The following is a 17,464-nucleotide window of genomic DNA, read 5'->3' as shown; positions in this document are numbered from 1 at the left end:
GAGCAGGTGTTTCAAAGAAGCCCGCATTAGGGAAGAAATTGCTCTGCCAGAACCAGGGCCTGTAGCCTCCAGTGTAGGCACATCCACAGGAGATTAGGCTGTGTGTCCAGCCACTAGTGTCCTGTAATTCCTATGAATTCCCAAGCTTAATCCCTAGCCTGTCTTTTCACTGATCATCTGAGCTGCCTCAGAGCTGCCCAATCACTTTCTCTTCTGCTTAAGGGAACCAAGCTGAGTTTTGTTGTATACAACCAAGAATCCTGACAACACAGAGCAGAGGGAAAGTAACCACCCTGCCTCTCCTCTCTTACTCCCAAGCAATCCTGTACCTACCACTGATCAGCTTGGAGACCTAGGGCAGGTGCCTTAACCTCTCTAAACTTGGGTTCCTATAAAATAGATTGGTAATTGCCTCATAGCCAGGTTGTGAGAATTAAATGACACCATGCACAGAAAGCCCTTGGTGCGGTGCCTGGCATATAGTAGGCACTTAATAATATTTAGTTGTTGTTTTTATTATTATCATCCTTTTTCTGGCAGACTTTCTCAGCACCCGAGGGTTCTTGCTTCCAAGCTCAGGCAGGCATGTGGCCTCTCCCTGCCTCTGCTCCAGCTTACAGGGTAACTTCCTCAATGAAGCACCTCCTGACAACTTGTTCCTTCTAGGTCTAAAGCTAGAATATTTCTTTCACCTACACTCACCTCTGCTGTGCCTGTAAACCTGAACAGCAGAGTGCTTGTTTGGGTTCTGGAATAAGACCACTTATTAGCTGTATCACCTTGGCCAAGATGCTTAATTAGCCTCTCTGAGCCTCAGTTTCCTTGTCTGTTAAATGGGGATATGTAATAGCACTGCTTCATCAGATTTGATATGAGGATTAAAAAGAACAGAGTGTGTTACACTCTCAGCACAAGACCTGTGAAAGTTGGCTTCTTCCTTCTCCTGCCACTCTGCTGTCTTTGCCAGCCAGCCTGGCCTCTGGGACTATAAATCATCCAGAAACCAAGAGTACCCTCCTCCGTCCCTCCCCAGTACCAAACTCCTCCTCACGTCCACCCACTAATAACCTGGTGATTGGCTTCTCATTAAAGCACTGACAAAGAGGGCCTCTGTGGCTTTTAGCTGGGTCAAATCAGCCATACATCTGCCCCAAGGTCAGTCTGCGGGGAAGTAGAGATTCTGGGGCCTGGGGCCTGGGGCCTGGGGCCTGGCTCATTGTACGTGGAAGGCTCTGTCTCCTGTCTCTGGGGAGAGGCAGCCACTGCCCAGGCCTGGAATCCTCAGGACAAGGCCTTGCTATTGTAGGAAGGGGGATCTGGGCTCCTAGCCAATACCCCGGAGGCTGAGAGCCATGTGTGGTCTCAAGGAGCCATCTCTGCCTGAGGTTCAGTTTTCTCATCTGTCAAGTGGGAATAATAAATGACAATACCTACCTTGTGGGGTTGGTATGAAGATAGGATGCGATTTATCCCAAGGCACACGGCTCATGGTGGAGCAGGAAGACGTGAGGCAAGTGGTAGCAGAGGCAGGATACCCTTTTGGTTATTGTTTTACTGCTTTACTTGTTGCTGGATTTTTATTTTTATTATTATTGGAACCCAAGTGCAATTTTCCCAGCTCCATTTGGTGACTAGTTTATTTCGTCTCCAGTGATTTGTAATGTCACATCTCTGTCATCCCCCATCACTCTGTTCAATGCCTGTCTGATCTGGCAATCCCTTGGCCTCCTGTTCATTTTCAGAATTGTCTTAGGTGTTCTTGCCTCTTTATACTTTCACGGGAATTTTAGAATCCCTTTGTTTAGTTGGGTCATCCCTGTTTATTCTTCTGTGATGCTTTTACATCTCCCTCCAGTGTATATTTCTTTCTCAAGGTGGTTTCCCTCATGGTGGCAAATAGCTGCAGGAGTTCCAGGAGTCACATGCAAACTCTGTCGTGTGTAAAAGGGAAAGAGGAGCATCCAGGTAGGCCCCTCCTCAAATCCTGACCCATACAAACTGTAAAATAATAAGTGTTCATTGTTGTTTTAAGCCACTGAATTTTGAGGTAATTTGTTATACAGCAACAAATAATGAGTACAGGACTTACCCCATTTCCCAGTCCTGCACTTGGCTAAGTTCTCCTGTGAATGTGAACAGAAGTGATGTATGCCACTCCCAGGCCTGTCCATGACGACTTCCCATATGCGGCCTCCACTCTCCCTCCCCTTCCTCCTGGCTTAAAGACCTAGGGCGGCCAAGGGAGCCACAAGCTGAAGATGGCAGAGCCAGATGGAGAAGGAGTCTGGGCCCTTCATGGTGCCTGGAGGAGAGCTGCCCAGGAGCACTCAGGCTGAATGACTACAGAAGGGAGAAATTAACCTTCATGCTTAAGCCCTTGAGGTTTGGGGATTTATCTACTACAGCATCTAACATTACCTTAACCAATACGCTTTCCATACAGAAATGTACAGATCATTTTAAAATACAGCATTTTCATTTTACATTTGCTTATATACTTACTAATTTCTTTGCTCTACCTTACTTCCTGCATCTCAGACATCCCATCTGGCATCATTTTTTCTTTCTGCCTGAATTGTGTTCTCTAGAATTTCCTCTAGTGAAAGCCTGCTGGTGATGACTCTCTCGCCTTTATTTCTCCTATACAAGTTTTGGTTGACGGTTTATGTTTTTTTTTTAATTGCCTTGAAGATATGATATTGTCTTCTTACTTTCCTTGCTATCCATGAATGCTGACTTCAGAGTAACTGTTGCTCTTTTGAAAAGTACTTTTTTTTTTCAAATTGGTTTTGAAAGCTTTTCACTGTTCTTGCTTTTTGATATTTCACTATAATGGATTTAAGTGTGCAGGTTTTTTAAAAAATCTGTCTTCTAGAATTCATTGGGCTTCTTGAATTTGTGGTTTGTTACTGCCTCTCAGACAGGTAAAATTCACCTTAACCTTTTCAAATAGTGCTTCTCTCGCACTTTTGTTTGACTTTTCTTACAGTTCTCCAGTCACACCAGGATAGATTCTCAGTCTCCTTCACATCTGTTCTCCTCACTTCTGCTTTACTCTACAGATAATTTTTAAAAGCATTTCGGTAAGCTTTGGCTTGATTTGACCCGCCCAACTCCTTGTGAAGTAGGTAGAGCAGTGTCTCTTTTACCAAAAAGGAGAACTCAGACAGCAGGCAAAGCATTTCCCAAGGCACACGGCTCGTGGTGGAGCAGGAAGATGTGCGGCAAGTGGTAGCAAAGGCAGGATAATCTAGTTAAAAACATTAAGCTCTAGGGACAAACAGCCAGGGGTGTGAGTCCTGGACCCACTACTCACTAGCCTCCTGACCTTGGACAAGTCACAAAATCACTTCTTTCTCAGATTTCTCCATCTGCAAAGTGGGAGCCATAATGACTAACTTGTAGGGCTGTTTGAGGAGTTCATGAGATAATATATGCACGATTCCTGGCACCATATAGGCATTCAATGAATATTTGATGAATGAATTAATAAAGTGTTTAGCCCAGCTTGGCGCACAGTCTATATCAGTTAGCTATTGTTACGTTTATATTTTATTTATATACAAAGTTTTACAGTTTATTACTGTCAAGATTCTCATTTGAGCAAGCGCCTCCGAAGTTGGAGCCCCTCGGGTCTCCTGCCCCCCGCCCCTCCCGGCTCCCCAGACGTGCCCAGCGCCCGCCCGGCCCGCCCCGCCGTAAATCAGGCCCCGCGGCCCAGGGTCTGTAATTAACACGCCGCAGAGGGCGGGCCAGGGGCGCGCCGCCCGCCCTGCCCCAGGGGCTTCCTGCGCCCTCGCCCTCTGCAGGGAGCTGGGGGGTCCCGCACGGCCCCCTGATTTATCACCTTCTGTGTGAAGGAGATTTACGAGCCAACGCCGGGAGCCGGGACCGCGTCGGGTGTGCGGGAGCCCAGCGGCGGGGGACCCCGGCGGTGGCCCGCGTAAATCCCGCGGCCGGCAGTGCTCGTCCTGTCCCTAGTCCGCCTCGCGGGACAGGCCGGGGCTCGCAGACCCCCGGGGCCAGGCGCCCCCTCACCCGGCCTCCCAGGGCCAGGCTCTGAGCTGGGGGTTCCACATGCCTACTGATTCTTCACATCCTGCGGGGTTCTGGTACCCGTCGCCCTGTTTTTCAGGTAAGAAAACGAAGTTTCAGAGGCTTTGTTGGCCCTAATCCCAAAGCTAAGGTTTTGTCTATTGTTCCACCCAAAATTCTTCTTATGGACTTTTTTTTTTTCTTTCAATTTGCCTACACCATTTCCCCATAAAAGAAAGAGCCAGGCCAGGCCAGGGAACCTGCTTGGGTGGGTCAGGGAAGGAGAAGCAGGGAGCGGATATACGCGGGCACCGCAGAGGTCTCCTGAGCTTCAGGACAGCCCTTCGCTGGGACTATTGTTAAGCTGTTTCGTAGATGTGCAAACAAGCCTCCCAGAGGTTTAGCAGCTCCTGGGAAGTCAGACCTGGATTGTTTTTCTTCGTGGGATTGGGTGAGCACAGATGGGAGCGGGGCTGAGTTCACCGGGTTCACAGAGATTCATGGGGGCTTCCGTGAGAAGGGCTTTGGCCCCAGGGACTGGTCAGCAGATGCAGAGGCCCCCTACGCAGGTGTAACCGGGTCTGCTGTCCCTGTCAGGAACGTTCCTGACAGCCAGTAGTGACGTACCAGCCACTCCTCTGGTGGCCTAGGAGGCCTGTGCTCAAATACAGTGCCCCCACCCTACCCACTGCAGTGTGTGGCTGCTCCTGAGAGGAGCAGGGTTCTTCTCCATACTTAGGCTGGAAGAAATGTGTCACCTGCACTTCAAGGTCCTCAGGACACAGAAGAAAGACTTTTCAAAGAGTTTTGAGTCAGAGAGACTCAGGCTCAAATCCTGGCTCTGCCTGTGATCAGCTGGGTAACCACAGGAAGTTACTTAACCTCTCTGACCCTCAGTTTTCTCATTAAAAAAATTAGGATAATAAAATCCTTCTCATTGGGTAGATGCAGTTTAAATAAGATCAAATGTGGAATGCATTAAAGACAACTCCTGGCCTGGTACAAGGAGCTATCTTGCAAATATTTCCTCCCAGGATACACGGCTGGTATAGTGTTTGTTTTTGTTAGCGTGAGCTACATAGTCTATATCAGAAGGACTCAGGATAGAATTTCATAGACTCCAAGAATCTTGAAACAGAAAAAGGATTGTCTTATTCCACGATTGTGAACCTTGGCTAACTTCAGGTGTGTATGTTTGGGGGATGGGGGGTGGTGTCTCTGAATCCCCCCAAATCCATTCATCAGCATTTATGGAACATCTATTATGTGTCTATATGGCAGTAAACAAAATAGACAGCAAATTCAGTCCTAATAAAACTTACAGTCTAGTGGGTATGACAGACAAATGTTCTGCGTATCTAAAATGCTACATCGTTTGGCTTTTATCAGGTTGTCAGGAGAATCCATAATGCAAAAAAGGTTAAGAATCACTCATCTAGTCCAACTCCTCAAAAGAGGAACCCAAAATTATAGGACCAGCCAGGATTTGTCCCTCTGTCCACCACACCCTTCACTACAGAGAGCAGCTGAGCTGACACTCACCAGGTGCTGTGTGTGTGCTGTGGGTTCATGTTTTGGGTGGTGAGTTTTATCACAGATCCAACTCTCCAGGGCTTACCTACCCTTCCATCTCATCCTGACACTTCACTCTCAGCAAGGCCTCACCCTCTTTGTCCAGAAAGAAAGCAGAAGTCTCCTTCAGGGAGGACAGGGAAGTCCCCAGCTCAGTCCCCCTTCCCACCTCACCCACCTCATAACACTCACCTTTGCTTTTGTGTCAGAGGAAGAGGCTGCTCTCCCTCCTCCCAGGACCAGCCCTGCAGCCTCCTGGGCAAACTCATGCATCAGTTATTCCTCCTCTGTCATGTATCAGCAACAAGCCCCACCCCTCTGCTCCTTCCCCTAGTCCATACATATGGTGCTATTTCAGTTATCTATTGCTGCAAGACAAATGAGCCCACCTGATGGATTAGAACACTGATGAATTGTTTCCCATGAATCAGTGGATTGGTCTGACAGTTCTTCTGACTCACATGTTGTCAGCTAGGGTCACTGATGTGACTTCATTCATTTGGGGCCTTCTCTGAAGCTGGGATGCCCAAGAAGACCTCTCTCACCTTCTGCAGGGCCTCTCCATGTGGGCCATCTCTCCAGCTAGATGACTTGGACTTCCTTACAACATGGCTGCTGGGTTCCAAGAGGAAAGAAAAAGGAAAATTCCAGTTCTCTTAAAAACTGAGCTTAGGTGGAAGACCTGGAATGCCACTTCTGCCAACTCTCTTAATCAAAGCAAGTCTTGAGGCTGTTCCAGAGGCAGGAAAAATAAACTCTACCTCTTGATAGATGCAGCAACATAAATGTCCATGGGTTAGAGGAATTGTTTACAGGAGTATTTCAGGGCTCTCCACCAGAAGTGCTCAAGTATTCAGTCCTGAATATAATCAAACCTTCCCTTGATCCTGCTTCACTCAAGAAATCCTCTTGTGACATACCCCCCAACACACATCCATTTATGCATCCCATAATAATCTGGATTAGCCTCTCTCCACGCTGCTGAAATCGCATTTCTCAGTGACCTCCTAAATGGCTGGCATGATGTCCACCCTCAGTCCTCACCCTGCCTGCTCTACCCCTGACCTCCCAAGCAGCTGAGCACTCCCTGCTGGCCACTGTGCCCCCTGTTTCCTGGTAGACACCTCTCTTTTGGGTCTCTTCCTATGCTTTTCTGTCTTTTTTGTCAGCTCCCCTTCTTCCACCAACCCCTTACATGTCAAATCTCCATTTCCATCTGCAAGCTCTCTAAGTGGCAGACCCATAGCCCTAACTTCCAAATGACTGCCCTGCAGACATCTCAACCCAAATTCACCACCCTTCTCCCTGACTCCCCATCTTGGTAAATGAACAAAACCATCATTTTACTGAGCTGCTCCCACCAAAAACCCAGGAACCACCCTACACACCTCCCACCTTCACTCTCCACCCACCTCCTGTATACCTACAATCACCTTGTCACCTTTACTTCCTGGTTCTCTTTCCAGTCTGTCTGCTCCTCTTCGCCCTCACGGCCCTTGCCCTGTTCAGGCCTCATGGTAGCAGAGTCCCTGATCTGCTCTTCCTGGTCTTCTTGCCTCAGTCTGCCTACGCTTCATCTCCCCCTCCACCCAGCTGTCTGAGATACCATTCCCAAGCAAGTCTGGTCACCCCTCCTGCCACCCTGGCAGTGCTGGCACAGCATTTCACCAGCTTTGTTCTGTGGATGTTCACTGGTGTTGACAATGGAAGTTCTTTGGACAAATAAATCTGGAAAGTGATGGGTTTGAACAAAACCAAGCAGGCTTCTTTGCTACCTGACTCCTAGGATGCTCCCATGTGTGCATACACACAGAAGCAGAGCTAGTTTGCAGCTCTGGTAAACTTATTGACAGGATTCTTTCCACACAGAGAAGCTCCCAGGATGAGTTTTCCAGCACGTCTATTGGATAATTGTGAACTGTTTGAAGCCAAATAGGAATGCAGCTTACTTAGCTCAGTAGGAACAATCCAGTAACTCCTTAAGCTCTCCGAGACTGTTTATTCGTCTGTAAAATGGGGCTGAGAATAAAAACTACCGCAGAGGTGGCTGTGAAGAGTAGATTAGTCAGGACTTAGAATATTGCACGACACACAGTAGGTACTCAGGAATGGCAGTGTCTGCTCTGCCAGCTCTTCCTTGAGGGAGACAAGTAAAAGAAATGAGCTCTTAGAAGCTATAACTAAACGATTTATCTTCGAAGGTGCTCCTTTGGGAGATATCAAAGAATTTATCATCCTTTAAACATGGCTAGCTCAGAACAGAACTTTTTACTCTTGGAATCAAAGGCTTTGGAATTTAGGAAAGAGAAAATTGAGGGATCAGGTCAGTGGTGTGGGACGGAGAAAAAGTTGAGTGGTGTCTCGGCGCCCTCTGCTGGTCAGAATGTGGAACTCCAGGGAGACGGTTATCTGCTCTTTGCGGCTGCAGGCAAAACAAATCTGTGAAATGGGAGGAAATTGCTCTTTTCTGCCCCTACTCAGCTTCTTCCTTTATTCCTCTCCAAATTTTCACCTCCTGCAATCTACAGTTTTAGGCTCTCTCTCAACAGGTAGCCTACCCTTACCTTTAGCATCAAGGAGGAAAAATTAAGGCTATTTAATGTGAGCCCTCAGCTTTCTGCCTGCCTGGGCCCACAAAAATCCCTGTCTGCACTCGCCAAAGCCTCCTTTCCTCCTGCTGTCCAAAACTAACGCCTCATGTTGAGCTGGGAGAGTCCCTCCCCTCTCATCTCTTACAAAACCTGGACTTTGTACCTCTCTCTGCAGGATTTTTTTCTTCTACTTCTTTTTAAATAGACTATTTTTAAAAATGACTTTAGATTTACAGAAAAATGGAGAAGATAATATAGAGTTCCCATATACTGTTTCTTTTACTATTAACACTTTACAGTAGTACATTTGTTACAATAAATGAACCAATACTGACATATTATTATTAATTAAAGTCCATAGTTTATTCAGATTTCCTTAGTTTTTGCCTAAGTCCTTTTCTTGTTCCAGGATCCTACCTGGAACACCACATCACACTTACTTAGAATTTCAAACTGGAATTCTTTTAAATTGGAGATTTGTCTCTTCTCCCCATTTATTTATTGACTTAATCATTTATTTCATGATGGACTTGTGAGTATTTATCTAATTTAAATTTCATGTAATTTTGGGTTATAATCCAACACTATTTTATTGCTCAAATGGTTCTCCAATATTTTCAACTTCTTCCTGCTTAAGCATCAGACACCCAGTGATGTCATCAGGGCTAGCTCAATATTTATTGCAGCATTGTTTCAAATAGCAAATATTAGAAATAACTTAAATGTTGATCAGATAGGAAATAGTTAAATGAGTTTTGGTATAGCTGTATGGAATACTGTGTAGCACCCTCCCCACTCCCTATTGCTTTCTTTCCAGCCGCGGAGGAAGCACCCCTCCAGACCATCATCTCCACCCGCAGAGGAAACAACTGTCCAGATTATCACCTCCACCCACAGAGGAGTTGGTTGGTGTGGTTTGTATTTCTGGTTGTTTTCCCAGCATCCATTCCCCCTTCTCCTACCAAAATGGTTTTAATTTTCTGTTGAGGAATCATTGCTCCTTCATTCCCGCATGTTAGGTGGGATCAGCTGAAACCCGCTGGGGAATCCCATCCCCTGGGCTCAGGTGTGGGCAGTAGCTAGTCAAAGCCAGTAAGACGCCCAGAGATGTTTGGTGGAGCTTCTGGGAACATAAAGCCCTCTTCCTGTGTGAAAATTGCCTGAATAGACCCTCACTTGCTGGACAGGCATGAGCCTGGCTTGAGTCCTGGAAGGTGGCTATTTCCACATGGCAACCAGGAGGGGAGAATGGGCCTGGGAATGGAGCCAGCACCAAGGAAGGAGAGCCAGGAAGGGTGGTAAGAAAAAACAGTTTTCTGGTCACATTATTTGAGGATTAGATCAAGCCATACCTGAAGATATACCCCCTAACCTGTTCAGTTATGTGAGCCAAAATATTCTCTTTATTAGTTAAGCAGTGCATTTAGTGGTAGCTATTGTTTGTAATGTAGAGTCCTAACGAATACAGGTGTTCAGATCCCACTGATTCTACTTAATGGACATTTCTCCATCATCAGGCGTTTTAGGAGGTGCTAGAGAGATGCAAAGACAATCAGGGCAGGGTCCTATCCTTAAAGAGCCCCTTCTCACTTTGGCAGAGAGGAAAAGGGAAGAGATGGAAGACTGGAACTTGAACCCTGACTCTGAAATGCAAATATTCCTAAGAGGAGAGATCCCATGGATCCTATAATCAATTAACAGTTTCATCCCAAGCTGCCCAACTGAATAAGCCCATCTCCTATCATTGCTGGAGAGGATATGACACCAAGAATTGATATCTGATAGTTTTGCTCCAAGGATTTGGGATCCAGTAAGTCAATGCATCATCAATGAAGTTGCAGCCTTTGAAAACCCCAATCCCACATCATTAGATGTGGTTAGCAAGGCTTTACTTTTCGTTTTAAAGAATGATCTCCAATTTCACACCCAAAAGCTGCCAAGTTTGACCTTGTTAAACAGAAAAATGAAGAACTGAACTTGATTTCACAACTAACGTCTGGCAGACAGGTTGCAAGACAATCTGTCCTTATGGATCAAATCGACCTGGTCTTTTTAAAAAATCAAAGTATTAAAGAAAAATTTCAGTTCTACAGAACCAGATATTTCTGTATCCTAGAAACAACCTAAAGAATGAGGAGGTATGACACAAAACAAATATTATCAAGTGACCCCTTCAGCAGTGCATGTACTAAAATTGGAATGATACAAAGACTACCATTTTTGGTAAGGGTGATATGCTAATTCGTGAAGAGGTCCATATTTTTCAGGTGTACTCATCACACACACTAAATGTGACTATGTGAGGAGAGGATATGTTAACAGGCTTGACTATAATCATTTCACAGTGTGTGTGTACATATATCAGATCATCATGTTGTACACCTTAAATATATACAATTTTTATTAAAAATATAAAAATAAATGAAGAAAGAAAAAAGTCATCACGATAAAAAAACAAAAACAAAATAAACAAAATGCTATCAGGATACCCTTCCTCTCACTTGAGGACACCTGATAATGTAAGGTATTTGCTGGAATCCCTAAAAATTACAAAGATATGTTCCTGTTTCTGATAAATTTATAACACATACAGTTAACCATCACATGCCTGGTAAGGGAAGGGCTAGGGGAAGGTGAATAGGAGGACCCAGAATTTGGTAGAAAGAAGTGAAAGCAGATACCCAGTCAAGTCCCTCGGTTGTGTCACCCTCTGGCATGGGCGCCAGCGATTGCTCTATCCTGCCCTGCAATCTAGAATATGGAAACCTGATGAAATCCATTGAATGTTCTCAAGCCCTTTATACTGGAATACCTCTGAACAATTTGCAAAACTACCCATACTTGTGGGAACTGGGCCTTACAACAAGAAAACACAATATGGTTGGAAAAGTCATGTGCCAGTATATGAAGACACAAAGTTGAATAAAAGACTAAGATCTTAGCAGAGGATGACCAATTAAAAAATAGATCATTTAGACATAATGTTTTTCATTGTGTTATGGGTTGAATCATGTCCCCCCACTAAAAAAATATGTTGAAGCCTAACCCTATGTGGATCAAATGAAAGTTCCTGTGGCCAGGATTTTCACCTGGCCCTGGCTGGCTAGCTCACTGCACACATGTGGACAATATGTTATTATTGACTCTGTATAGAAGAGTTCCGCCCAGTACTCTGGGCCGCACGGCTATAGGAGAGCAGAGGCTGGAGTGGTGGCAGTACCGAGGACAGAGACTGAGATGGCTAGGGGATGGAGTGGCCTGGAGGCAGAGACCGGCTGGCTGCGTGCACACTTGCTCTGAGGTGGACGGCATTCTCACACTTGACCTGCCACTCTGAGAGTAAAGCTGAGTATAAACACTCACACCCCAGAAATGTTCCACTGTCATTTTTCAGTCTCACCAAATCAAAAGCGAACTTGCCTGGTGCTGAAACCTACTGGCAAGACAATAATGATCACTAAGTATTTGTTAAATGTTGAATGATTGAGCAGGTGACTGTGAATTGATTTCCCAGGGCTGCTGCAATAAAGAACCAAAACCTAGTGGCTTTTAACAATAGAAATTCATTGTCTCACAGTTCTGGAAGCCGGGGGTCCAAGATCAAGGTGCAGGAGGCCCGTGCTCCCCTGATGGTTCTAGGGCAGAATCCTTCCTTGCCTCGCGTAGCTTCTGGTGTCTGGGGCCATCCTCGGCATTCCTTGGCTTGTAGACCGCCACCTTCAGTGTTGCCATCCTCGGGGCAGTGAGGAACACCCAGCAGCCACCCAGGGACCCAGGGATCTGGGGTGAACTTGAACAACGCCTCATCAGTATACCTGCCATGAAGGATGTGCAAGTAGGAAAAATAGTCTAACAGAGGGTCAGGAGTCACACATGGCTGCTGGGAGGCACACTGGCATCTCTTTTGTGAAGGGCAATTTGGCAATAGCTGTGGAAATGGCCCATGTGTGTTCCCTTGGCCCAGCCAGCCCACCTGCAGGCATTTATTCTACAGATACACCTGTACACATGAAATGACATCTGCCATGGTTATTCGCGAAAGCTTTATTTTTAGAAGCAAAAGATTGGAGCCCACCTAAACATCCATCAGTAAGGGACTGTTTAGATAACTGGTGGTACATCTATACCGTGGAATCCTGTGCAGCTTTAAAAAAGAGTGAACTGACGGAGTTTCTCTAAAGCGGTTTGTTAAGTGAGAACAGGCCACAGAATGGAGCATCGAGTAGGTGTCTTTTGTGTAAAAGGGTGGAAAATAAGAGTAACATGTATTTGTACCTACTCACATATGCATAAAGAAATTCTTTACAGAAACATGAGAAATTAGCAAGAATGGTTTCCAAGGCAGGGTAGGGTAGGACCAGAAGGGTGGAAGGGAGGAAAACTTTTTACTGAATACTTGTTTATGCTTTTCAAAAAACATTTGGACCATATGACTTTAATATCTTTTCTTTAATAGACTTTGTTTTTTAGAGTAGTCTTAGATTCACAGCAAAATTGAGCAGGAGGTAGAGAGTCCCCCTATGCCTCTAACCCCCCACCCCACAGCCTCTCCATTATCCACACCCCCACCACACACACACACACATACACACAGGTTTACTTTTTACAATAGATGAACCTACACCAACATGTCACCATCACCCAAGGCCCACAGTTGACATTAGGGTCATTCTTGGCGTTGTACGTTCTATGGGTTTGGACAAATGCATAATGGCGTGTGTCCACCATTACAGAATCACGCAGAGCGGTTTCCCTGCCCTAAGAATCCTTTGTGCTCTGCCTAGTCATCATTCCCTCCATCCCTCCAGCCCCTGGCGACCATGTGTTGTCTTTTTAAAAAGTAAAATTTGTAATTATTTAAAAAAATAGAACAGTTTCTTATGTCCCACTGCCTGGGTTTGAATCCCCTCCCTACCGTGGCTGTGTGACCCACTGCAGATTGATGAACTTGCTTAAGCCTCTTTCTCTTCTATAAAGTGGGGCTGCTAATAGTACCTATACTGCAAGACTGCTGCTGAAAGATTAAATAAAACTTGAGAAACGGTCAGCAGAGCACCTGGCACTTGGTAGACACACATCCAGGCATAGTAATGTGGTTTCTCTTTGTATCTCCCTGGAGGTCCCAGTGTACAGTGCACAGTCACCCCTCCGGAGAAAATCTGATAGGGTGACGCTGTCACTATCCAATATGGAGCATCTCCAGCCACTTTGGGCATGGCCCCAGTTCCCCCAGACCAACCCATTAGCCCCGAAAGAATAGGCCAATCAAATGGAACAAGGTGAAGCAAGAAACTCCCAGTCAAAGTAACCACTCTCCTCAGAGGAAGTCTCTGGGGGTAGCAGGAACTCAGAATTATTTGGCTTGTGCAGTACAGTTGATTAGGACAGGAAACAAATCCAGGAAGGGTTAATTGAATCAATCCACATAAAGAATTCAGTGAAGTGCTGAGCACATTGTAAGCACTGGATATGTGGTGGCACTGAGGATGACAGTGATGGTGATGATGGTGATGTTATCAGGTCTCTCTGAGGCTGAAGAACAGGTGCGGGTAGAATGATGGAGAGAGGGAGACGAGGGACGGGAGTGGTACTGAAGAGAGGGAGCATTGAGGCTTAAGGTTTCCAGGGGTGTAACAGCCCAGGCTGAGGTCCTGGACGCGGGAGTGTGACATGGAAACACTTGGCAGGGACCTCCTCCCTGTGCTTATAGACAGATTCAGAGCACCCACACTTTATATTCTCCTGGGGTCTCACCCAGTGCCCATTCCTCCTGCCCTGGCTCCATGGGGAGCCCTTTGCCATTCCCTGACACCTTTTCAGAGGTACCCAGTTCTCTCCTCCTCCCAGAACTCCAGGAAGTGGCCAGCGTTTGAGGCTCTCCTGCGATGGAGAATCAGTGCTCCCGCAGAGCAGCCGGGTGGCACACACAGGCGACTGATGCGAGCTTGGGCTGCGGGGGAGGTTCCAGAACATGAGGCTATTTTTAGGCTGGCACAGATGCCCAGTTTCCAGCTCAAGGAGAGGGCTTGGTGGGAAGCAGTCTTGCCTTCATCGTGTATTGTTTTATTAACCACTTAGGATGCTGTGTGCAGTGAGCATTACCTGGTTTTCCTTTTCACGATTCTGCCCTGCTTGTTATTCCAGAAGCGTTCTCCCCGGGGGGGCCAAGGAGAGTCGGGGAGAAAATGAAATTGACCAAGTGACAATGAATGAGGGCAAGGAAGGGATAAATATTCCATCCTGCTCCATCAGCAGTGGGAGTGGGTCCAAAACAACACTTAGCCTCAACAATCGCTCCCTTATCCTCCCTGTAGTGAGTAGGCTCCGGGGTTTGGAAAGCCACTGCTGCTAATCAAAGGCGTCAGGCCCCTTGCTGGAAGGGGGCCAGCGTGGGCCCAGCAGGAGTCTGAAGTGCGCCTGGATTCATTATCTTTATCTAGTCCGATGTTTTAGTGGTAGGTTTTGTTTGATTTCAAAGTGAGGTGGTTAGGTCATTATTTGTTAAATTATAGCTTTTAATTAGCAGATCTATTGAAATGAAAAGCCTGAGAGAGGCTCACATGCCTCGAAGTTTTTGTTTGTGATTAATAATTATCGCTGTTTGGAAGAGATTAGTTGGGGGCGTTAAAGTCTTTCTTTTAAGAAAATCCCCAAATTACATGGTGTTTGGGTGGTTGGGTGGGGGGAACTGCCAGTAAGTGAACTAGATTCAGACCCCACACAAAGTGATGTTATCTGTGTTACTTCCCATGCCAGGGTCCTTATACTGCGGAAAAGAGGGCGACCGATGTTTTATAATAATTCATATACCTTCTCCCCAGGCCGAGCCCAAGACCAGAACCGAGGTACCAAAGGTGGCGGGCTGGTCAGCAGAGTGCGAGCCAAGGCCACGCGACAGATGTGGTTTTGTTGGCCGCCCACCCATTCCTCATCCCTTCGTGATTCCTCCAGACGGTAGGGAAGGTGGGGAGCTCTGGATCAGCCCTGTAGATTTTTTCTCCTTGGGGATTTGTTTCTCCCTTTGGGAGGGACTTGGGAGATGCTTTGTTCCTTGTTGCGACGTGGGGTCTGCGCGGCCTTCCTCCCACCTGGCTTAGCCGCAGCTCCGCTCGTTGCAGAAAGGTCCTGGATCCAGCAGAAGGCGCGCCACCGCCTGTTTTAGCGCGTCTGCCTCCATCCCTCGGGAAACCACACCCCCACCATCTGCGCGAGCCCAGCCGAGCCTTTCTTCGGGTCTGTGCTGGTTTTCCTTCTCTGGTACCAGCAAGGATGCAAATTATCGTCTCTGGGCGCCTCGGGCTGCGAGCGGGGGTCAAGGCAAGTGCCTTGGTTTTCGTCATCTTTTTATATTCAAGTTCAGCATCGCCGCTCATTGCATAGGGGTCGAGGCCTCGAGGGGCCCCCAGAATCGGAGCCATTTTCCACATCACTCCTTTGCTCCGTGTTCTGCAGGACCCACCGACAGAGAGGGTGGGAAGGCTCTCTAGAGGGCGGGGAGCCTACACCCACGGTCCCCATTACGACCTCCTCTGGCCCCCTGCCATGTTGTCCCACTGGACCTCGAACCCTGTGCAAACAGAGACGAAGGATGCCCTCGGATCTGTCAGCACCCAGCACACATCTATCAGCCTAACGCAGATACTCAGTGAATGAATCAATTCATATAAATCATTATTTTAATTATTCCATTCTTTCTTTCACATACTGAGAATGTACACTGCGCCAGGCACTAGGAATCAGAGATAAAAATATAATCCTGTCCTCAAAGAGATTACAATCTGGAGACAGACACACATGAATTTGGGTAGGCAGAATTTACAGCTTCCCCTAATTAATGGCTAACTTCATTTAACCTGCAAAATCACACCAGTCCCACAATAGGGGTACCTACTGGCCAGACAAAAACAATATTCTTCTAGAACACAAGCTCTTAGCTTGACAGGGAACTTGACTCACACCCTTTGTCCTGGGATTCCTGTTCATATTCCCTCCGTCTCCTAATACTTGAAGCTCCAAATTACACTCTACATCCCATACTTCCTATTAAACCAGGCCATGTCACAGAGGTCATATTTGACCCAAGGCCCCTTGGCTGTGCCACAGTGTCTCTCAGAGATTTTTTCCTTCAGAAGGGATGAGGAAACAGCCCATTACTAATAGCCTCTTGTCCTAAAGGAGTTTTGGGCTTTTGCTCTTATTGGGGTTTTGTTTGTTTGTTTTGATTATGCTTTAGAGTGTATATTTGATGCTGTTCCCATCTTGCTTTCATCTTTATTCGTAATGATCACATTTATTCCACTTACAGGAGCAATCAGAGGGATGAAACCCTCTACCTTTGGGGGACACGAGCACAGATAAGAAGCCCAGAAATAGGAATTGTTTTCTGATGAGTAAATGTCAAATTTTATAGATTAGTTTTGGGAATTGGAGGGAGAGCTATCATGATGGCCTGAAGCAACTAGATGCATCTCCAGAGCTGTGATGGCCAAGAAATAAATGTTTGGGAAGTGATTCAATGCACATATTTTGGTCTCTGAAAAAGACTAGAGCATGAAATGAGTAAAAAAAAAGACTTTAAAGCTCTTCAACTCTTGCAACAACAACAAACCTTAATCTTTATAATTTCATGGTACTGAAAATTTACTAGAATTAATTTTTTTTTTAACCACACAACTGCTCCATCTCCAGCTGTGTGCACTGGTGTGAATCAAATACTGTCTGTCTTTTAGATTACACTTCTACCCTCCATAGGCCCCCAGCAAGGGTCCCAATGACTACAATTAAAACCACTGCACAACATGGTTTCACAGGGGAAATCTACCAAACCCTTTAAGTGAAGATAATCCCAGAGCTGTTTAAACTGTTACATACTACAGAAAAAGAAGGAAAATTTCCAAACACTTTTTAAAATATGAGAACAAGACGAATACCAAACAGTAAAAACTTCACTAAATATATAAATATAAGTGTATCTCCATAATTAATATTAATACAAAAATCCAAATACAATATTAGTAAATAGAATATAGCATATTAAAATTAATATATCATAACCATATGTAGCTTATTCCAAGAATTCAAGGTTCAACAGATGGAACTCTACTATCAAAACTGAGAATTTCCTCTTCTGGTAGTAGTGGACTAGGTAATTTAGAACTATCTTCTCCATGAAGAAAAGTGTTTTTTTTTGGTTTTTTTTTGAGAGGGCATCTCTCATATTTATTGATCAAATGGTTGTTAACAACAATAAAATTCTGTATAGGGGA

General features: G+C 45.8%; 1 long non-coding RNA gene across 1 annotated transcript; it reads left to right on the top strand.

The window, feature by feature from the left end:
• The first annotated feature begins 3,740 nt into the window (after positions 1 to 3,740).
• On the top strand, positions 3,741 to 17,464 carry LOC140848752 (uncharacterized). The gene is made up of 4 exons (XR_012129871.1): positions 3,741 to 4,135; positions 9,016 to 9,103; positions 15,020 to 15,152; positions 15,317 to 17,464. It is a non-coding gene; the product is annotated as an uncharacterized lncRNA (long non-coding RNA).

This window comes from Manis javanica, chromosome 4 (genome assembly GCF_040802235.1).
Source record: "Manis javanica isolate MJ-LG chromosome 4, MJ_LKY, whole genome shotgun sequence".
NCBI classification, from domain to species: domain Eukaryota; kingdom Metazoa; phylum Chordata; class Mammalia; order Pholidota; family Manidae; genus Manis; species Manis javanica.
The sequence above is the reverse complement of the archived record's forward strand: the minus strand, read 5'-3'. Positions and strand labels throughout refer to the sequence as shown.